Here is a 20713-nt window from a genome sequence, read left to right on the forward strand (position 1 = left end):
GGCTCCGTACGCCTCGTACACCTCGCGGCTCGGCTCCCTACGCCTCGTACACGCATGGCTCGGCTCCCTACGTCTCGTACAGGCGCGGCTCGGCTCCCTACGCCTCGTACACCCGCTGCTCGGATCCCTACGCCTCGTACACCCGCTGCTCGGATCCCTACGCCTCGTACACCCGCTGCTCGGATCCCTACGCCTCGTACACCCGCTGCTCGGCTCCCTACGCCTCGTACACGCGCGGCTCGGCTCCCTACGCCTCGTACACGCGCGGCTCGGCTCCCTACGCCTCGTACACGCGCGGCTCGGCTCCCTACGCCTCGTACACGCGCGGCTTGGCTCCCTACACCTCGTACACACGCGGCTCCGCTCCGTACACCTCGTACACGCGTGGCTCCGCTCCGTACACCTCGTACACACACGGCTCCGCTCCGTACACCTCGTACACACGCGGCTCCGCTCCGTACACCTCGTACACACGCGGCTCCGCTCCGTACACACGCGGCTCTGCTCCGTACGCCTCGTACACACGCGGCTCTGCTACATCCACACTGTAAACCCCTCCTGACCCCACACATAAACTTCAGCTCATCCAGCACCATGACAACCAGCACAGCAGAGTCCTGCATCCACTGAGGCCCCTGATCATGTGACCCCTGACTCCTCCCCTCCTGTGACCTCATCACAGCTCCTGTGGGCACAGAGCAGCCATTTATGTGGTGGCGGCTCTGCAGGTGGAGGTATGTGGAGACCCCATTACTGGGCGCAGGGGGCATTAACCCCTTCAGCACTATGGAGACTCTTTTGGGGTCTTGTGTTGCCCTTTTATAAGAATCATAAGGTTTTTGTTCTGTTTCCTGTAATAGATACATACGACCCAACTATGGAGACAGGAAGGGAGGAAACGTATTGTTCTCATAGTACAGGACCCCTTTACTGCCCCCACAGTGTAATGCCCCCATTATGCCCCTTATGCAGGATGTATGATGCCCCCACACAGTGTAATGCCCCCATTATGCCCCTTATGCAGGATGTATGATGCCTCCACAGTGTAATGCCCCCATTATGCCCCTTATGCAGGATGTATGATGCCCCCACACAGTGTAATGCCCCCATTATGCCCCTTATGGAGGATGTATGATGCCCCCACACAGTGTAATGCCCCCATTATGCCCCTTATGCAGGATGTATGATGCCCCCACACAGTGTAATGCCCCCATTATGCCCCTTATGCAGGATGTATGATGCCTCCACAGTGTAATGCCCCATTATGCCCCTTATGCAGGATGTATGATGCCCCCACACAGTGTAATGCCCCCATTATGCCCTTTATGCAGGATGTATGATGCCCCCACATAGTGTAATGCCCCCATTATGACCCTTATGCAGGATGTATGATGACCCCACACTGTGTAATGGCCCCATTATGCCCCTTATGCAGGATGTATGATGCCCCCACACAGTGTAATGCCCCCTTTATGCCCCTTATGCAGGATGTATGATGCCCCCCACAGTGTAATGCCCCCATTATATCCCTTATGCAGGATGTATGATGCCCCCACACAGTGTAGTGCCCCCATTATGCCCCTTATGCAGGATGTATGATGCCCCACACCGTGTAATGGCCCCATTATGCCCCTTATGCAGGATGTATGATGCCTCCACACAGTGTAATGCCCCCATTATGCCCCTTATGCAGGATGTATGATGCCCCCATTATGCCCCTTATGCAGGATGTATGATGCCCCCCACAGTGTAATGCCCCCATTATGCCCCTTATGCAGTATGTATGATGCCCCCACAGTGTAATGCCCCCATTATGCCCCTTATGCAGGATGTATGATGCCCCCACACAGTGTAATGCCTCCATTATGCCCCTTATGCAGGATGTATGATGCCCCCACATAGTGTAATGCCCCCATTATGCCCCTTATACAGGATGTATGATGCCCCCACACAGTGTAATGCCCCCATTATGCCCCTTATGCAGTATGTATGATGCCCCCACATAGTGTAATGCCCCCATTATGCCCCTTATGCAGGATGTATGATGCCCCACACATTGTAATGCCCCCATTATGCCCCTTGTGCAGTATGTATGATGCCCCACACAGTGTAATGCTCCCATTATGCCCCTTATGCAGGATGTATGATGCCCCCACACAGTGTGATGCCCCCATTATGCCCCTTATGCAGGATGTATGATGCCCCCATTATGCCCCTTATGCAGTATGTATGATGCCCCCACATAGTGTAATGCCCCCTTTATGGCCCTTATGCAGGATGTATGATGCCCCACACATTGTAATGCCCCCATTATGCCCCTTGTGCAGTATGTATGATGCCCCACGCAGTGTAATGCCCCCATTATGCCCCTTATGCAGGATGTATGATGCCCCCACACAGTGTGATCCCCCATTATGCCCCTTATGCAGGATGTATGATGCCCCCACACAGTGTAATGCCCCCCTTATGCCCCTTATGTAGGATGTATGATGCCCCCACACAGTGTAATGCCCCCATTATGCCCCTTATGTAGGATGTATGATGCCCCCACACAGTGTAATGCCCCCATTATGCCCCTTATGCAGGATTTATGATGCCCCCACACAGTGTAATGCCCCCATTATGCCCCTTATGGAGGATGTATGATGCCCCCACACAGTGTAATGCCCCCATTATGCCCCTTATGCAGGATGTATGATGCCCCCACACAGTGTAATGCCCCCATTATGCCCCTTATGCAGGATGTATGATGCCTCCACAGTGTAATGCCCCATTATGCCCCTTATGCAGGATGTATGATGCCCCCACACAGTGTAATGCCCCCATTATGCCCTTTATGCAGGATGTATGATGCCCCCACATAGTGTAATGCCCCCATTATGACCCTTATGCAGGATGTATGATGACCCCACACTGTGTAATGGCCCCATTATGCCCCTTATGCAGGATGTATGATGCCCCCACACAGTGTAATGCCCCCTTTATGCCCCTTATGCAGGATGTATGATGCCCCCCACAGTGTAATGCCCCCATTATATCCCTTATGCAGGATGTATGATGCCCCCACACAGTGTAGTGCCCCCATTATGCCCCTTATGCAGGATGTATGATGCCCCACACCGTGTAATGGCCCCATTATGCCCCTTATGCAGGATGTATGATGCCTCCACACAGTGTAATGCCCCCATTATGCCCCTTATGCAGGATGTATGATGCCCCACACTGTGTAATGCCCCCATTATGCCCCTTATGCAGGATGTATGATGCCCCACACAGTGTAATGCCCCCATTATGACCCTTATGCAGGATGTATGATGACCCCACACAGTGTAATGCCCCCATTATGCCCCTTATGCAGGATGTATGATGCCCCCACACAGTGTAGTGCCCCCTTTATGCCCCTTATGCAGGATGTATGATGCCCCCACACCGTGTAATGGCCCCATTATGGCCCTTATGCAGGATTTATGATGCCCCCACACAGTGTAATGCCCCCATTATGCCCCTTATGCAGGATGTATGATGCCCCACACAGTGTAATGCCCCCATTATGACCCTTATGCAGGATGTATGATGACCCCACACTGTGTAATGGCCCCATTATGCCCCTTATGCAGGATGTATGATGCCCCCACACAGTGTAATGCCCCCATTATGCCCCTTATGCAGGATGTATGATGCCTCACACAGTGTAATGCCCCCATTATGACCCTTATGCAGGATGTGTAATGGCCCCATTATGCCCCTTATGCAGGATGTATGATGCCCCCACACAGTGTAATGCCCCCATTATGCCCCTTATGCAGGATGTATGATGCCCCCACACAGTGTAATGCCCCCATTATGCCCCTTATGCAGGATGTATGATGCCCCACACTGTGTAATGCCCCCATTATGCCCCTTATGCAGGATGTATGATGCCCCACACAGTGTAATGCCCCCATTATGACCCTTATGCAGGATGTATGATGCCCCCCACAGTGTAATGCCCCCATTATGCCCCTTATGCAGTATGTATGATGCCCCCACAGTGTAATGCCCCCATTATGCCCCTTATGCAGGATGTATGATGCCCCCCCACAGTGTAATGTCCCCATTATGCCCCTTATGCAGGATGTATGATGCCCCCACACCGTGTAATTGCCCCATTATGCCCCTTATGCAGGATGTATGATGCCTACACACAGTGTAATGCCCCCATTATGCCCCTTATGCAGTATGTATGATGCCCCCACAGTGTAATGCCCCCATTATGCCCCTTATGCAGGATGTATGATGCCCCCACACAGTGTAATGCCTCCATTATGCCCCTTATTGCAGGATGTATGATGCCCCACACAGTGTAATGCCCCCATTATGCCCCCTATGTAGGATGTATGATGACCCCACACTGTGTAATGCCCCCATTATGCCCCTTATGCAGGATGTATGATGCCCCCACACAGTGTAATGCCCTCATTATGCCCCTTATGCAGGATGTATGATGCCCCCACATAGTGTAATGCCCCCATTATGCCCCTTATGCAGGATGATGCCCCCACACAGTGTATTGCCCCCATTATGCCCCTTATACAGGATGATGCCCCCACACAGTGTAATGCCCCCATTATGCCCCTTATGCAGGATGATGCCCCCACACAGTGTAATGCCCCCATTATGCCCCTTATGCAGGATGTATGATGCCCCACACAGTGTAATGCCCCCATTATGCCCCTTATGCAGTATGTATGATGCCCCCCACAGTGTAATGCCCCCATTATGCCCCTTATGCAGGATGTATGATGCCCCCCACAGTGTAATGCCCCCATTATGCCCCTTATGCAGTATGTATAATGCCCCCATTATGCCCCTTATGCAGGATGTATGATGCCCCCCACAGTGTAATGCCCCCATTATGCCCCTTATGCAGTATGTATGATGCCCCCACAGTGTAATGCCCCCATTATGCCCCTTATGCAGTATGTATGATGCCCCCCACAGTGTAATGCCCCCATTATGCCCCTTATGCAGGATGTATGATGCCCCACACAGTGTAATGCCCCCATTATGCCCCTTATGCAGGATGTATGATGCCCCACACAGTGTAATTCCCCCATTATGCCCCTTATGCAGGATGTATGATGCCCCCACACAGTGTAATGCCCCCATTATGCCTCTTATGCAGGATTTATGATGCCCCCACACAGTGTAATGCCCCCATTATGCCCCTTATGCAGGATGTATGATGCCCCCACACAGTATAATGCCCCCATTATGCCCCTTATGCAGGATGTATGATGCCCCCACACAGTGTAATGCCCCCATTATGCCCCTTATGCAGGATGTATGATGCCCCCACACAGTGTAATGCCCCCATTATGCCCCTTATGCAGGATGTATGATGCCCCCACACAGTGTAATGCCCCCAATATGCCCCTTATGCAGGATGTATGATGCCCCCACACAGTGTAATGCCTCCATTATGCCCCTTATGCAGGATGTATGATGCCCCCACACAGTGTAATGCCCCCATTATGCCCCTTATGCAGGATGTAAGATTCCCCCACATAGTGTAATGCCCCCATTATGCCCCTTATGCAGGATGTATGATGCCCCACACAGTGTAATGCCCCCATTATGCCCCTTATGCAGGATGTATGATGCCCCCCACAGTGTAATGTCCCCATTATGCCCCTTATGCAGAATGTATGATGCCCCCACACAGTGTAATGCCCCCATTATGCCCCTTATGCAGGATGTATGATGCCCCCACATAGTGTAATGCCCCTTATGCAGGATGTATGATGCCCCACACAGTGTAATGCCCCCATTATGCCCCTTATGCAGGATGTATGATGCCCCCACAGTGTAATGCCCCCATTATGCCCCTTATGCAGGATGTATGATGCCCCCACAGTGTAATGCCCCCATTATGCCCCTTATACAGTATGTATGATGCCCCCCACAGTGTAATGCCCCTTCTGCAGGATGTATGATGCCCCCCACAGTGTAATGCCCCAATTATGCCCCTTATGCAGTATGTATGATGCCCCCACACAGTGTAATGCCCCCATTATGCCCCTTATGCAGGATGCATGATGCCCCCCACAGTGTAATGCCCCCATTATGCCCCTTATGCAGTATGTATGATGCCCCCACACAGTGTAATGCCCCCGTTATGCCCCTTATGCAGGATGTATGATGCCCCCACACAGTGTAATGCCCCCATTATGCCCCTTATGCATGATGTATGATGCCCCCATTATGCCCCTTATGCAGGATGTATGATTCCCCCACATAGTGTAATGCCCCCATTATGCCCCTTATGCAGGATGTATGATGCCCCACACAGTGTAATGCCCCCATTATGCCCCTTATGCAGGATGTATGATGCCCCCACACAGTGTAATGCCCCCATTATGCCCCTTATGCAGGATGTATGATGCCCCACACAGTGTAATGCCCCCATTATGACCCTTATGCAGGATGTATGATGCCCCCCACAGTGTAATGCCCCCATTATGCCCCTTATGCAGTATGTATGATGCCCCCACAGTGTAATGCCCCCATTATGCCCCTTATGCAGGATGTATGATGCCCCCCACAGTGTAATGTCCCCATTATGCCCCTTATGCAGGATGTATGATGCCCCCACACCGTGTAATTGCCCCATTATGCCCCTTATGCAGGATGTATGATGCCTACACACAGTGTAATGCCCCCATTATGCCCCTTATGCAGTATGTATGATGCCCCCACAGTGTAATGCCCCCATTATGCCCCTTATGCAGGATGTATGATGCCCCCACACAGTGTAATGCCTCCATTATGCCCCTTATTGCAGGATGTATGATGCCCCACACAGTGTAATGCCCCCATTATGCCCCCTATGTAGGATGTATGATGACCCCACACTGTGTAATGCCCCCATTATGCCCCTTATGCAGGATGTATGATGCCCCCACACAGTGTAATGCCCCCATTATGCCCCTTATGCAGGATGTATGATGCCCCACACTGTGTAATGCCCCCATTATGCCCCTTATGCAGTATGTATGATGCCCCCCACAGTGTAATGCCCCCATTATGCCCCTTATGCAGGATGTATGATGCCCCCCACAGTGTAATGCCCCCATTATGCCCCTTATGCAGTATGTATAATGCCCCCATTATGCCCCTTATGCAGGATGTATGATGCCCCCCACAGTGTAATGCCCCCATTATGCCCCTTATGCAGTATGTATGATGCCCCCACAGTGTAATGCCCCCATTATGCCCCTTATGCAGGATGTATGATGCCCCCACACAGTGTAATGCCTCCATTATGCCCCTTATGCAGGATGTATGATGCCCCCACATAGTGTAATGCCCCCATTATGCCCCTTATACAGGATGTATGATGCCCCCACACAGTGTAATGCCCCCATTATGCCCCTTATGCAGTATGTATGATGCCCCCACATAGTGTAATGCCCCCATTATGCCCCTTATGCAGGATGTATGATGCCCCACACATTGTAATGCCCCCATTATGCCCCTTGTGCAGTATGTATGATGCCCCACACAGTGTAATGCTCCCATTATGCCCCTTATGCAGGATGTATGATGCCCCCACACAGTGTGATGCCCCCATTATGCCCCTTATGCAGGATGTATGATGCCCCCATTATGCCCCTTATGCAGTATGTATGATGCCCCCACATAGTGTAATGCCCCCATTATGGCCCTTATGCAGGATGTATGATGCCCCACACATTGTAATGCCCCCATTATGCCCCTTGTGCAGTATGTATGATGCCCCACGCAGTGTAATGCCCCCATTATGCCCCTTATGCAGGATGTATGATGCCCCCACACAGTGTGATCCCCCATTATGCCCCTTATGCAGGATGTATGATGCCCCCACACAGTGTAATGCCCCCATTATGCCCCTTATGTAGGATGTATGATGCCCCCACACAGTGTAATGCCCCCATTATGCCCCTTATGTAGGATGTATGATGCCCCCACACAGTGTAATGCCCCCATTATGCCCCTTATGCAGGATTTATGATGCCCCCACACAGTGTAATGCCCCCATTATGCCCCTTATGGAGGATGTATGATGCCCCCACACAGTGTAATGCCCCCATTATGCCCCTTATGCAGGATGTATGATGCCCCCACACAGTGTAATGCCCCCATTATGCCCCTTATGCAGGATGTATGATGCCTCCACAGTGTAATGCCCCATTATGCCCCTTATGCAGGATGTATGATGCCCCCACACAGTGTAATGCCCCCATTATGCCCTTTATGCAGGATGTATGATGCCCCCACATAGTGTAATGCCCCCATTATGACCCTTATGCAGGATGTATGATGACCCCACACTGTGTAATGGCCCCATTATGCCCCTTATGCAGGATGTATGATGCCCCCACACAGTGTAATGCCCCCTTTATGCCCCTTATGCAGGATGTATGATGCCCCCCACAGTGTAATGCCCCCATTATATCCCTTATGCAGGATGTATGATGCCCCCACACAGTGTAGTGCCCCCATTATGCCCCTTATGCAGGATGTATGATGCCCCACACCGTGTAATGGCCCCATTATGCCCCTTATGCAGGATGTATGATGCCTCCACACAGTGTAATGCCCCCATTATGCCCCTTATGCAGGATGTATGATGCCCCACACTGTGTAATGCCCCCATTATGCCCCTTATGCAGGATGTATGATGCCCCACACAGTGTAATGCCCCCATTATGACCCTTATGCAGGATGTATGATGACCCCACACAGTGTAATGCCCCCATTATGCCCCTTATGCAGGATGTATGATGCCCCCACACAGTGTAGTGCCCCCTTTATGCCCCTTATGCAGGATGTATGATGCCCCCACACCGTGTAATGGCCCCATTATGGCCCTTATGCAGGATGTATGATGCCCCCACACAGTGTAATGCCCCCATTATGCCCCTTATGCAGGATGTATGATGCCCCACACAGTGTAATGCCCCCATTATGACCCTTATGCAGGATGTATGATGACCCCACACTGTGTAATGGCCCCATTATGCCCCTTATGCAGGATGTATGATGCCCCCACACAGTGTAATGCCCCCATTATGCCCCTTATGCAGGATGTATGATGCCCCACACAGTGTAATGCCCCCATTATGACCCTTATGCAGGATGTGTAATGGCCCCATTATGCCCCTTATGCAGGATGTATGATGCCCCCACACAGTGTAATGCCCCCATTATGCCCCTTATGCAGGATGTATGATGCCCCCACACAGTGTAATGCCCCCATTATGCCCCTTATGCAGGATGTATGATGCCCCACACTGTGTAATGCCCCCATTATGCCCCTTATGCAGGATGTATGATGCCCCACACAGTGTAATGCCCCCATTATGACCCTTATGCAGGATGTATGATGCCCCCCACAGTGTAATGCCCCCATTATGCCCCTTATGCAGTATGTATGATGCCCCCACAGTGTAATGCCCCCATTATGCCCCTTATGCAGGATGTATGATGCCCCCCCACAGTGTAATGTCCCCATTATGCCCCTTATGCAGGATGTATGATGCCCCCACACCGTGTAATTGCCCCATTATGCCCCTTATGCAGGATGTATGATGCCTACACACAGTGTAATGCCCCCATTATGCCCCTTATGCAGTATGTATGATGCCCCCACAGTGTAATGCCCCCATTATGCCCCTTATGCAGGATGTATGATGCCCCCACACAGTGTAATGCCTCCATTATGCCCCTTATTGCAGGATGTATGATGCCCCACACAGTGTAATGCCCCCATTATGCCCCCTATGTAGGATGTATGATGACCCCACACTGTGTAATGCCCCCATTATGCCCCTTATGCAGGATGTATGATGCCCCCACACAGTGTAATGCCCTCATTATGCCCCTTATGCAGGATGTATGATGCCCCCACATAGTGTAATGCCCCCATTATGCCCCTTATGCAGGATGATGCCCCCACACAGTGTATTGCCCCCATTATGCCCCTTATACAGGATGATGCCCCCACACAGTGTAATGCCCCCATTATGCCCCTTATGCAGGATGATGCCCCCACACAGTGTAATGCCCCCATTATGCCCCTTATGCAGGATGTATGATGCCCCACACAGTGTAATGCCCCCATTATGCCCCTTATGCAGTATGTATGATGCCCCCCACAGTGTAATGCCCCCATTATGCCCCTTATGCAGGATGTATGATGCCCCCCACAGTGTAATGCCCCCATTATGCCCCTTATGCAGTATGTATAATGCCCCCATTATGCCCCTTATGCAGGATGTATGATGCCCCCCACAGTGTAATGCCCCCATTATGCCCCTTATGCAGTATGTATGATGCCCCCACAGTGTAATGCCCCCATTATGCCCCTTATGCAGTATGTATGATGCCCCCCACAGTGTAATGCCCCCATTATGCCCCTTATGCAGGATGTATGATGCCCCACACAGTGTAATGCCCCCATTATGCCCCTTATGCAGGATGTATGATGCCCCACACAGTGTAATTCCCCCATTATGCCCCTTATGCAGGATGTATGATGCCCCCACACAGTGTAATGCCCCCATTATGCCTCTTATGCAGGATTTATGATGCCCCCACACAGTGTAATGCCCCCATTATGCCCCTTATGCAGGATGTATGATGCCCCCACACAGTATAATGCCCCCATTATGCCCCTTATGCAGGATGTATGATGCCCCCACACAGTGTAATGCCCCCATTATGCCCCTTATGCAGGATGTATGATGCCCCCACACAGTGTAATGCCCCCATTATGCCCCTTATGCAGGATGTATGATGCCCCCACACAGTGTAATGCCCCCAATATGCCCCTTATGCAGGATGTATGATGCCCCCACACAGTGTAATGCCTCCATTATGCCCCTTATGCAGGATGTATGATGCCCCCACACAGTGTAATGCCCCCATTATGCCCCTTATGCAGGATGTATGATTCCCCCACATAGTGTAATGCCCCCATTATGCCCCTTATGCAGGATGTATGATGCCCCACACAGTGTAATGCCCCCATTATGCCCCTTATGCAGGATGTATGATGCCCCCCACAGTGTAATGTCCCCATTATGCCCCTTATGCAGAATGTATGATGCCCCCACACAGTGTAATGCCCCCATTATGCCCCTTATGCAGGATGTATGATGCCCCCACATAGTGTAATGCCCCTTATGCAGGATGTATGATGCCCCACACAGTGTAATGCCCCCATTATGCCCCTTATGCAGGATGTATGATGCCCCCACAGTGTAATGCCCCCATTATGCCCCTTATGCAGGATGTATGATGCCCCCACAGTGTAATGCCCCCATTATGCCCCTTATACAGTATGTATGATGCCCCCCACAGTGTAATGCCCCTTCTGCAGGATGTATGATGCCCCCCACAGTGTAATGCCCCAATTATGCCCCTTATGCAGTATGTATGATGCCCCCACACAGTGTAATGCCCCCATTATGCCCCTTATGCAGGATGCATGATGCCCCCCACAGTGTAATGCCCCCATTATGCCCCTTATGCAGTATGTATGATGCCCCCACACAGTGTAATGCCCCCGTTATGCCCCTTATGCAGGATGTATGATGCCCCCACACAGTGTAATGCCCCCATTATGCCCCTTATGCATGATGTATGATGCCCCCATTATGCCCCTTATGCAGGATGTATGATTCCCCCACATAGTGTAATGCCCCCATTATGCCCCTTATGCAGGATGTATGATGCCCCACACAGTGTAATGCCCCCATTATGCCCCTTATGCAGGATGTATGATGCCCCCACACAGTGTAATGCCCCCATTATGCCCCTTATGCAGGATGTATGATGCCCCCACATAGTGTAATGCCCCTTATGCAGGATGTATGATGCCCCACACAGTGTAATGCCCCCATTATGCCCCTTATGCAGGATGTATGATGCCCCCACAGTGTAATGCCCCCATTATGCCCCTTATGCAGGATGTATGATGCCCCCACAGTGTAATGCCCCCATTATGCCCCTTATACAGTATGTATGATGCCCCCCACAGTGTAATGCCCCTTCTGCAGGATGTATGATGCCCCCCACAGTGTAATGCCCCAATTATGCCCCTTATGCAGTATGTATGATGCCCCCACACAGTGTAATGCCCCCATTATGCCCCTTATGCAGGATGCATGATGCCCCCCACAGTGTAATGCCCCCATTATGCCCCTTATGCAGGATGTATGATGCCCCCCACAGTGTAATGCCCCATTATGCCCCTTATGCAGAATGTATGATGCCCCCACACAGTGTATTGCCCCCATTATGCCCCTTATGCAGGATGTATGATGCCCCCACATAGTGTAATGCCCCTTATGCAGGATGTATGATGCCCCACACAGTGTAATGCCCCCATTATGCCCCTTATGCAGGATGTATGATGCCCCCACAGTGTAATGCCCCCATTATGTCCCTTATGCAGGATGTATGATGCCCCCACACAGTGTAGTGCCCCCATTATGCCCCTTATGCAGGATGTATGATGCCCCCAAACCGTGTAATGGCCCCATTATGCCCCTTATGCAGGATGTATGATGCCCCCACACAGTGTAATGCCCCCATTATGCCCCTTATGCAGGATGTATGATGCCCCACAGAGTGTAATGCCCCCATTATGACCCTTATGCAGGATGTATGATGCCCCCACACAGTGTAATGCCTCCATTATGCCCCTTATGCAGGATGTATGATGCCCCCACACAGTGTAATGGCCCCATTATGCCCCTTATGCAGGATGTATGATGCCCCCACACAGTGTAATGCCCCCATTATGCCCCTTATGCAGGATGTATGATGCCCCCACACAGTGTAATGCCCCAATTATGCCCCTTATGAAGGATGTATGATGCCCCCACACAGTATAATGCCCCCATTATGCCCCTTATGCAGGATGTATGATGCCCCCACACAGTGTAATGCCCCCATTATGCCCCTTATGCAGGATGTATGATGCCCCCACACAGTATAATGCCCCCATTATGCCCCTTATGCAGGATGTATGATGCCCCCACACAGTGTAATGCCCCCATTATGCCCCTTATGCAGGATGTATGATGCCCCCACACAGTGTAATGCCCCCATTATGCCCCTTATGCAGGATGTATGATGCCCCCACACAGTGTAATGCCCCCATTATGCCCCTTATGCAGGATGTATGATGCCCCCACACAGTGTAATGCCTCCATTATGCCCCTTATGCAGGATGTATGATGCCCCCACACAGTGTAATGCCCCCATTATGCCCCTTATGCAGGATGTATGATGCCCCCACACAGTGTAATGCTCCCATTATGCCCCTTATGCAGGATGTATGATGCCCCACACAGTGTAATGCCCCCATTATGCCCCTTATGCAGGATGTATGATGCCCCCCACAGTGTAATGCCCCATTATGCCCCTTATGCAGAATGTATGATGCCCCCACACAGTGTAATGCCCCCATTATGCCCCTTATGCAGGATGTATGATGCCCCCACATAGTGTAATGCCCCTTATGCAGGATGTATGATGCCCCACACAGTGTAATGCCCCCATTATGCCCCTTATGCAGGATGTATGATGCCCCCACAGTGTAATGCCCCCATTATGCCCCTTATGCAGGATGTATGATGCCCCCACAGTGTAATGCCCCCATTATGCCCCTTATACATTATGTATGATGCCCCCCACAGTGTAATGCCCCTTCTGCAGGATGTATGATGCCCCCCACAGTGTAATGCCCCAATTATGCCCCTTGTGCAGTATGTATGATGCCCCCACACAGTGTAATGCCCCCATTATGCCCCTTATGCAGTATGTATGATGCCCCCACACAGTGTAATGCCCCCGTTATGCCCCTTATGCAGGATGTATGATGCCCCCACACAGTGTAATGCCCCCATTATGCCCCTTATGCATGATGTATGATGCCCCCATTATGCCCCTTATGCAGGATGTATGATTCCCCCACATAGTGTAATGCCCCCATTATGCCCCTTATGCAGGATGTATGATGCCCCACACAGTGTAATGCCCCCATTATGCCCCTTATGCAGGATGTATGATGCCCCCCACAGTGTAATGCCCCATTATGCCCCTTATGCAGAATGTATGATGCCCCCACACAGTGTAATGCCCCCATTATGCCCCTTATGCAGGATGTATGATGCCCCCACATAGTGTAATGCCCCTTATGCAGGATGTATGATGCCCCACACAGTGTAATGCCCCCATTATGCCCCTTATGCAGGATGTATGATGCCCCCACAGTGTAATGCCCCCATTATGCCCCTTATGCAGGATGTATGATGCCCCCACAGTGTAATGCCCCCATTATGCCCCTTATACAGTATGTATGATGCCCCCCACAGTGTAATGCCCCTTCTGCAGGATGTATGATGCCCCCCACAGTGTAATGCCCCAATTATGCCCCTTATGCAGGATGCATGATGCCCCCCACAGTGTAATGCCCCCATTATGCCCCTTATGCAGGATGTATGATGCCCCCCACAGTGTAATTCCCCATTATGCCCCTTATGCAGAATGTATGATGCCCCCACACAGTGTATTGCCCCCATTATGCCCCTTATGCAGGATGTATGAAGCCCCCACATAGTGTAATGCCCCTTATGCAGGATGTATGATGCCCCACACATTGTAATGCCCCCATTATGCCCCTTATGCAGGATGTATGATGCCCCCACAGTGTAATGCCCCCATTATGTCCCTTATGCAGGATGTATGATGCCCCCACACAGTGTAGTGCCCCCATTATGCCCCTTATGCAGGATGTATGATGCCCCCACACCGTGTAATGGCCCCATTATGCCCCTTATGCAGGATGTATGATGCCCCCACACAGTGTAATGCCCCCATTATGCCCCTTATGCAGGATGTATGATGCCCCACACAGTGTAATGCCCCTATTATGACCCTTATGCAGGATGTATGATGCCCCCACACAGTGTAATGCCTCCATTATGCCCCTTATGCAGGATGTATGATGCCCCCACACAGTGTAATGCCCCCATTATGCCCCTTATGCAGGATGTATGATTCCCCCACATAGTGTAATGCCCCCATTATGTCCCTTATGCAGGATGTATGATGCCCCACACAGTGTAATGCCCCCATTATGCCCCTTATGCAGGATGTATGATGCCCCCCACAGTGTAATGCCCCATTATGCCCCTTATGCAGAATGTATGATGCCCCCACACAGTGTATTGCCCCCATTATGCCCCTTATGCAGGATGTATGATGCCCCCACACAGTGTAATGCCCCCATTATGTCCCTTATGCAGGATGTATGATGCCCCCACATAGTGTAATGCCCCTTATGCAGGATGTATGATGCCCCACACAGTGTAATGCCCCCATTATGCCCCTTATGCAGGATGTATGATGCCCCCACAGTGTAATGCCCCCATTATGCCCCTTCTGCAGGATGTATGATGCCCCCACAGTGTAATGCCCCCATTATGCCCCTTATACAGTATGTATGATGCCCCCCACAGTGTAATGCCCCCATTATGCCCCTTCTGCAGGATGTATGATGCCCCCCACAGTGTAATGCCCCCATTATGCCCCTTATGCAGTATGTATGATGCCCCCACACAGTGTAATGCCCCCATTATGCCCCTTATGCAGGATGCATGATGCCCCCCACAGTGTAATGCCCCCATTATGCCCCTTATGCAGTATGTATGATGCCCCCACACAGTGTAATGCCCCCATTATGCCCCTTATGCAGGATGTATGATGCCCCCACACAGTGTAATGCCCCCATTATGCCCCTTATGCATGATGTATGATGCCCCCATTATGCCCCTTATGCAGGATGTATGATGCCCCACACAGTGTAATGCCCCCATTATGCCCCTTATGCAGGATGTATGATGCCCCCCACAGTGTAATGCCCCCATTATGCCCCTTATGCAGGATGTATGATGCCCCCACACAGTGTAATGCCCCCATTATGCCCCTTATGCAGGATGTATGATGCCCCACACAGTGTAATGCCCCCATTATGACCCTTATGCAGGATGTATGATGACCCCACACTGTGTAATGGCCCCATTATGCCCCTTATGCAGGATGTGTAATGCCCCCTTTATGCCCCTTATGCAGGATGTATTATGCCCCCCACAGTGTAATGCCCCCATTATGTCCCTTATGCAGGATGTATGATGCCCCCACACAGTGTAGTGCCCCCATTATGCCCCTTATGCAGGATGTATGATGCCCCCACACCGTGTAATGGCCCCATTATGCCCCTTATGCAGGATGTATGATGCCTCCACACAGTGTAATGCCCCCATTATGCCCCTTATGCAGGATGTATGATGCCCCACACAGTGTAATGCCCCCATTATGCCCCTTATGCAGGATGTATGATGCCCCACACAGTGTAATGCCCCCATTATGACCCTTATGCAGGATGTATGATGACCCCACACTGTGTAATGGCCCCATTATGCCCCTTATGCAGGATGTATGATGCCCCCACACAGTGTAATGCCCCCTTTATGCCCCTTATGCAGGATGTATTATGCCCCCCACAGTGTAATGCCCCCATTATGTCCCTTATGCAGGATGTATGATGCCCCCACACAGTGTAGTGCCCCCATTATGCCCCTTATGCAGGATGTATGATGTCCCCACACAGTGTAATGCCCCCATTATGCCCCTTATGCAGGATGTATGATGCCCCCCACAGTGTAATGCCCCCATTATGCCCCTTATGTAGGATGTATGATGCCCCACACAGTGTAATGCCCCCATTATGCCCCTTATGCAGGATGTATGATGCCTCCACACAGTGTAATGCCCCCATTATGCCCCTTATGCAGGATGTATGATGCCCCACACAGTGTAATGCCCCCATTATGCCCCTTATGCAGGATGTATGATGCCCCACACAGTGTAATGCCCCCATTATGACCCTTATGCAGGATGTATGATGCCCCCACATAGTGTAATGCCCCCATTATGCCCCTTATGCAGGATGTATGATGCCCCACACAGTGTAATGCCCCCATTATGCCCCTTATGCAGGATGTATGATGCCCCCACACAGTGTAATGCTCCCATTATGCCCCTTATGCAGGATGTATGATGCCCCACACAGTGTAATGCCCCCATTATGCCCCTTATGCAGGATGTATGATGCCCCCCACAGTGTAATGCCCCATTATGCCCCTTATGCAGAATGTATGATGCCCCCACACAGTGTAATGCCCCCATTATGCCCCTTATGCAGGATGTATGATGCCCCCACATAGTGTAATGCCCCTTATGCAGGATGTATGATGCCCCACACAGTGTAATGCCCCCATTATGCCCCTTATGCAGGATGTATGATGCCCCCACAGTGTAATGCCCCCATTATGCCCCTTATGCAGGATGTATGATGCCCCCACAGTGTAATGCCCCCATTATGCCCCTTATACATTATGTATGATGCCCCCCACAGTGTAATGCCCCTTCTGCAGGATGTATGATGCCCCCCACAGTGTAATGCCCCAATTATGCCCCTTGTGCAGTATGTATGATGCCCCCACACAGTGTAATGCCCCCATTATGCCCCTTATGCAGTATGTATGATGCCCCCACACAGTGTAATGCCCCCGTTATGCCCCTTATGCAGGATGTATGATGCCCCCACACAGTGTAATGCCCCCATTATGCCCCTTATGCAGGATGTATGATGCCCCCCACAGTGTAATGCCCCATTATGCCCCTTATGCAGAATGTATGATGCCCCCACAGTGTAATGCCCCCATTATGCCCCTTATACATTATGTATGATGCCCCCCACAGTGTAATGCCCCTTCTGCAGGATGTATGATGCCCCCCACAGTGTAATGCCCCAATTATGCCCCTTATGCAGGATGCATGATGCCCCCCACAGTGTAATGCCCCCATTATGCCCCTTATGCAGGATGTATGATGCCCCCCACAGTGTAATTCCCCATTATGCCCCTTATGCAGAATGTATGATGCCCCCACACAGTGTATTGCCCCCATTATGCCCCTTATGCAGGATGTATGAAGCCCCCACATAGTGTAATGCCCCTTATGCAGGATGTATGATGCCCCACACATTGTAATGCCCCCATTATGCCCCTTATGCAGGATGTATGATGCCCCCACAGTGTAATGCCCCCATTATGTCCCTTATGCAGGATGTATGATGCCCCCACACAGTGTAGTGCCCCCATTATGCCCCTTATGCAGGATGTATGATGCCCCCACACCGTGTAATGGCCCCATTATGCCCCTTATGCAGGATGTATGATGCCCCCACACAGTGTAATGCCCCCATTATGCCCCTTATGCAGGATGTATGATGCCCCACACAGTGTAATGCCCCTATTATGACCCTTATGCAGGATGTATGATGCCCCCACACAGTGTAATGCCTCCATTATGCCCCTTATGCAGGATGTATGATGCCCCCATTATGCCCCTTATGCAGGATGTATGATTCCCCCACATAGTGTAATGCCCCCATTATGTCCCTTATGCAGGATGTATGATGCCCCACACAGTGTAATGCCCCCATTATGCCCCTTATGCAGGATGTATGATGCCCCCCACAGTGTAATGCCCCATTATGCCCCTTATGCAGAATGTATGATGCCCCCACACAGTGTATTGCCCCCATTATGCCCCTTATGCAGGATGTATGATGCCCCCACACAGTGTAATGCCCCCATTATGTCCCTTATGCAGGATGTATGATGCCCCCACATAGTGTAATGCCCCTTATGCAGGATGTATGATGCCCCACACAGTGTAATGCCCCCATTATGCCCCTTATGCAGGATGTATGATGCCCCCACAGTGTAATGCCCCCATTATGCCCCTTCTGCAGGATGTATGATGCCCCCACAGTGTAATGCCCCCATTATGCCCCTTATACAGTATGTATGATGCCCCCCACAGTGTAATGCCCCCATTATGCCCCTTCTGCAGGATGTATGATGCCCCCCACAGTGTAATGCCCCCATTATGCCCCTTATGCAGTATGTATGATGCCCCCACACAGTGTAATGCCCCCATTATGCCCCTTATGCAGGATGCATGATGCCCCCCACAGTGTAATGCCCCCATTATGCCCCTTATGCAGTATGTATGATGCCCCCACACAGTGTAATGCCCCCATTATGCCCCTTATGCAGGATGTATGATGCCCCCACACAGTGTAATGCCCCCATTATGCCCCTTATGCATGATGTATGATGCCCCCATTATGCCCCTTATGCAGGATGTATGATGCCCCACACAGTGTAATGCCCCCATTATGCCCCTTATGCAGGATGTATGATGCCCCCCACAGTGTAATGCCCCCATTATGCCCCTTATGCAGGATGTATGATGCCCCCACACAGTGTAATGCCCCCATTATGCCCCTTATGCAGGATGTATGATGCCCCACACAGTGTAATGCCCCCATTATGACCCTTATGCAGGATGTATGATGACCCCACACTGTGTAATGGCCCCATTATGCCCCTTATGCAGGATGTATGATGCCCCCACACAGTGTAATGCCCCCTTTATGCCCCTTATGCAGGATGTATTATGCCCCCCACAGTGTAATGCCCCCATTATGTCCCTTATGCAGGATGTATGATGCCCCCACACAGTGTAGTGCCCCCATTATGCCCCTTATGCAGGATGTATGATGCCCCCACACCGTGTAATGGCCCCATTATGCCCCTTATGCAGGATGTATGATGCCTCCACACAGTGTAATGCCCCCATTATGCCCCTTATGCAGGATGTATGATGCCCCACACAGTGTAATGCCCCCATTATGCCCCTTATGCAGGATGTATGATGCCCCACACAGTGTAATGCCCCCATTATGACCCTTATGCAGGATGTATGATGACCCCACACTGTGTAATGGCCCCATTATGCCCCTTATGCAGGATGTATGATGCCCCCACACAGTGTAATGCCCCCTTTATGCCCCTTATGCAGGATGTATTATGCCCCCCACAGTGTAATGCCCCCATTATGTCCCTTATGCAGGATGTATGATGCCCCCACACAGTGTAGTGCCCCCATTATGCCCCTTATGCAGGATGTATGATGTCCCCACACAGTGTAATGCCCCCATTATGCCCCTTATGCAGGATGTATGATGCCCCCCACAGTGTAATGCCCCCATTATGCCCCTTATGTAGGATGTATGATGCCCCACACAGTGTAATGCCCCCATTATGCCCCTTATGCAGGATGTATGATGCCTCCACACAGTGTAATGCCCCCATTATGCCCCTTATGCAGGATGTATGATGCCCCACACAGTGTAATGCCCCCATTATGCCCCTTATGCAGGATGTATGATGCCCCACACAGTGTAATGCCCCCATTATGACCCTTATGCAGGATGTATGATGCCCCCACATAGTGTAATGCCCCCATTATGCCCCTTATGCAGGATGTATGATGCCCCCACACAGTGTAGTGCCCCCATTATGCCCCTTATGCAGGATGTATGATGCCCCCACACCGTGTAATGGCCCCATTATGGCCCTTATGCAGGATGTATGATGCCCCCATACAGTGTAATGCCCCCATTATGCCCCTTATGCAGGACGTATGATGCCGCACACAGTGTAATGCCCCCATTATGACCCTTATGCAGGATGTATGATGA

The 20713-nt window shown here is 51.3% G+C and overlaps 1 protein-coding gene across 1 annotated transcript in view; it reads left to right on the plus strand.

The window, feature by feature from the left end:
• Nucleotides 1–652: 652 nt before the first annotated feature.
• LOC141204943 (uncharacterized) overlaps nt 653–20713 on the plus strand; it is a 175186-nt gene continuing 155125 nt past the window's right edge. Inside the window, exon 1 of the mRNA XM_073663983.1 lies at nt 653–734. The gene's annotated coding sequence lies outside the window, so the exon portion shown is untranslated. The remainder of the gene's footprint in view (nt 735–20713) is intronic.

Source organism: Phyllobates terribilis, unplaced genomic scaffold (assembly GCF_046119375.1).
Source record: "Phyllobates terribilis strain yellow unplaced genomic scaffold, ASM4611937v1 Scaffold_136__1_contigs__length_4911898, whole genome shotgun sequence".
Taxonomy (NCBI): Eukaryota; Metazoa; Chordata; class Amphibia; order Anura; family Dendrobatidae; genus Phyllobates; species Phyllobates terribilis.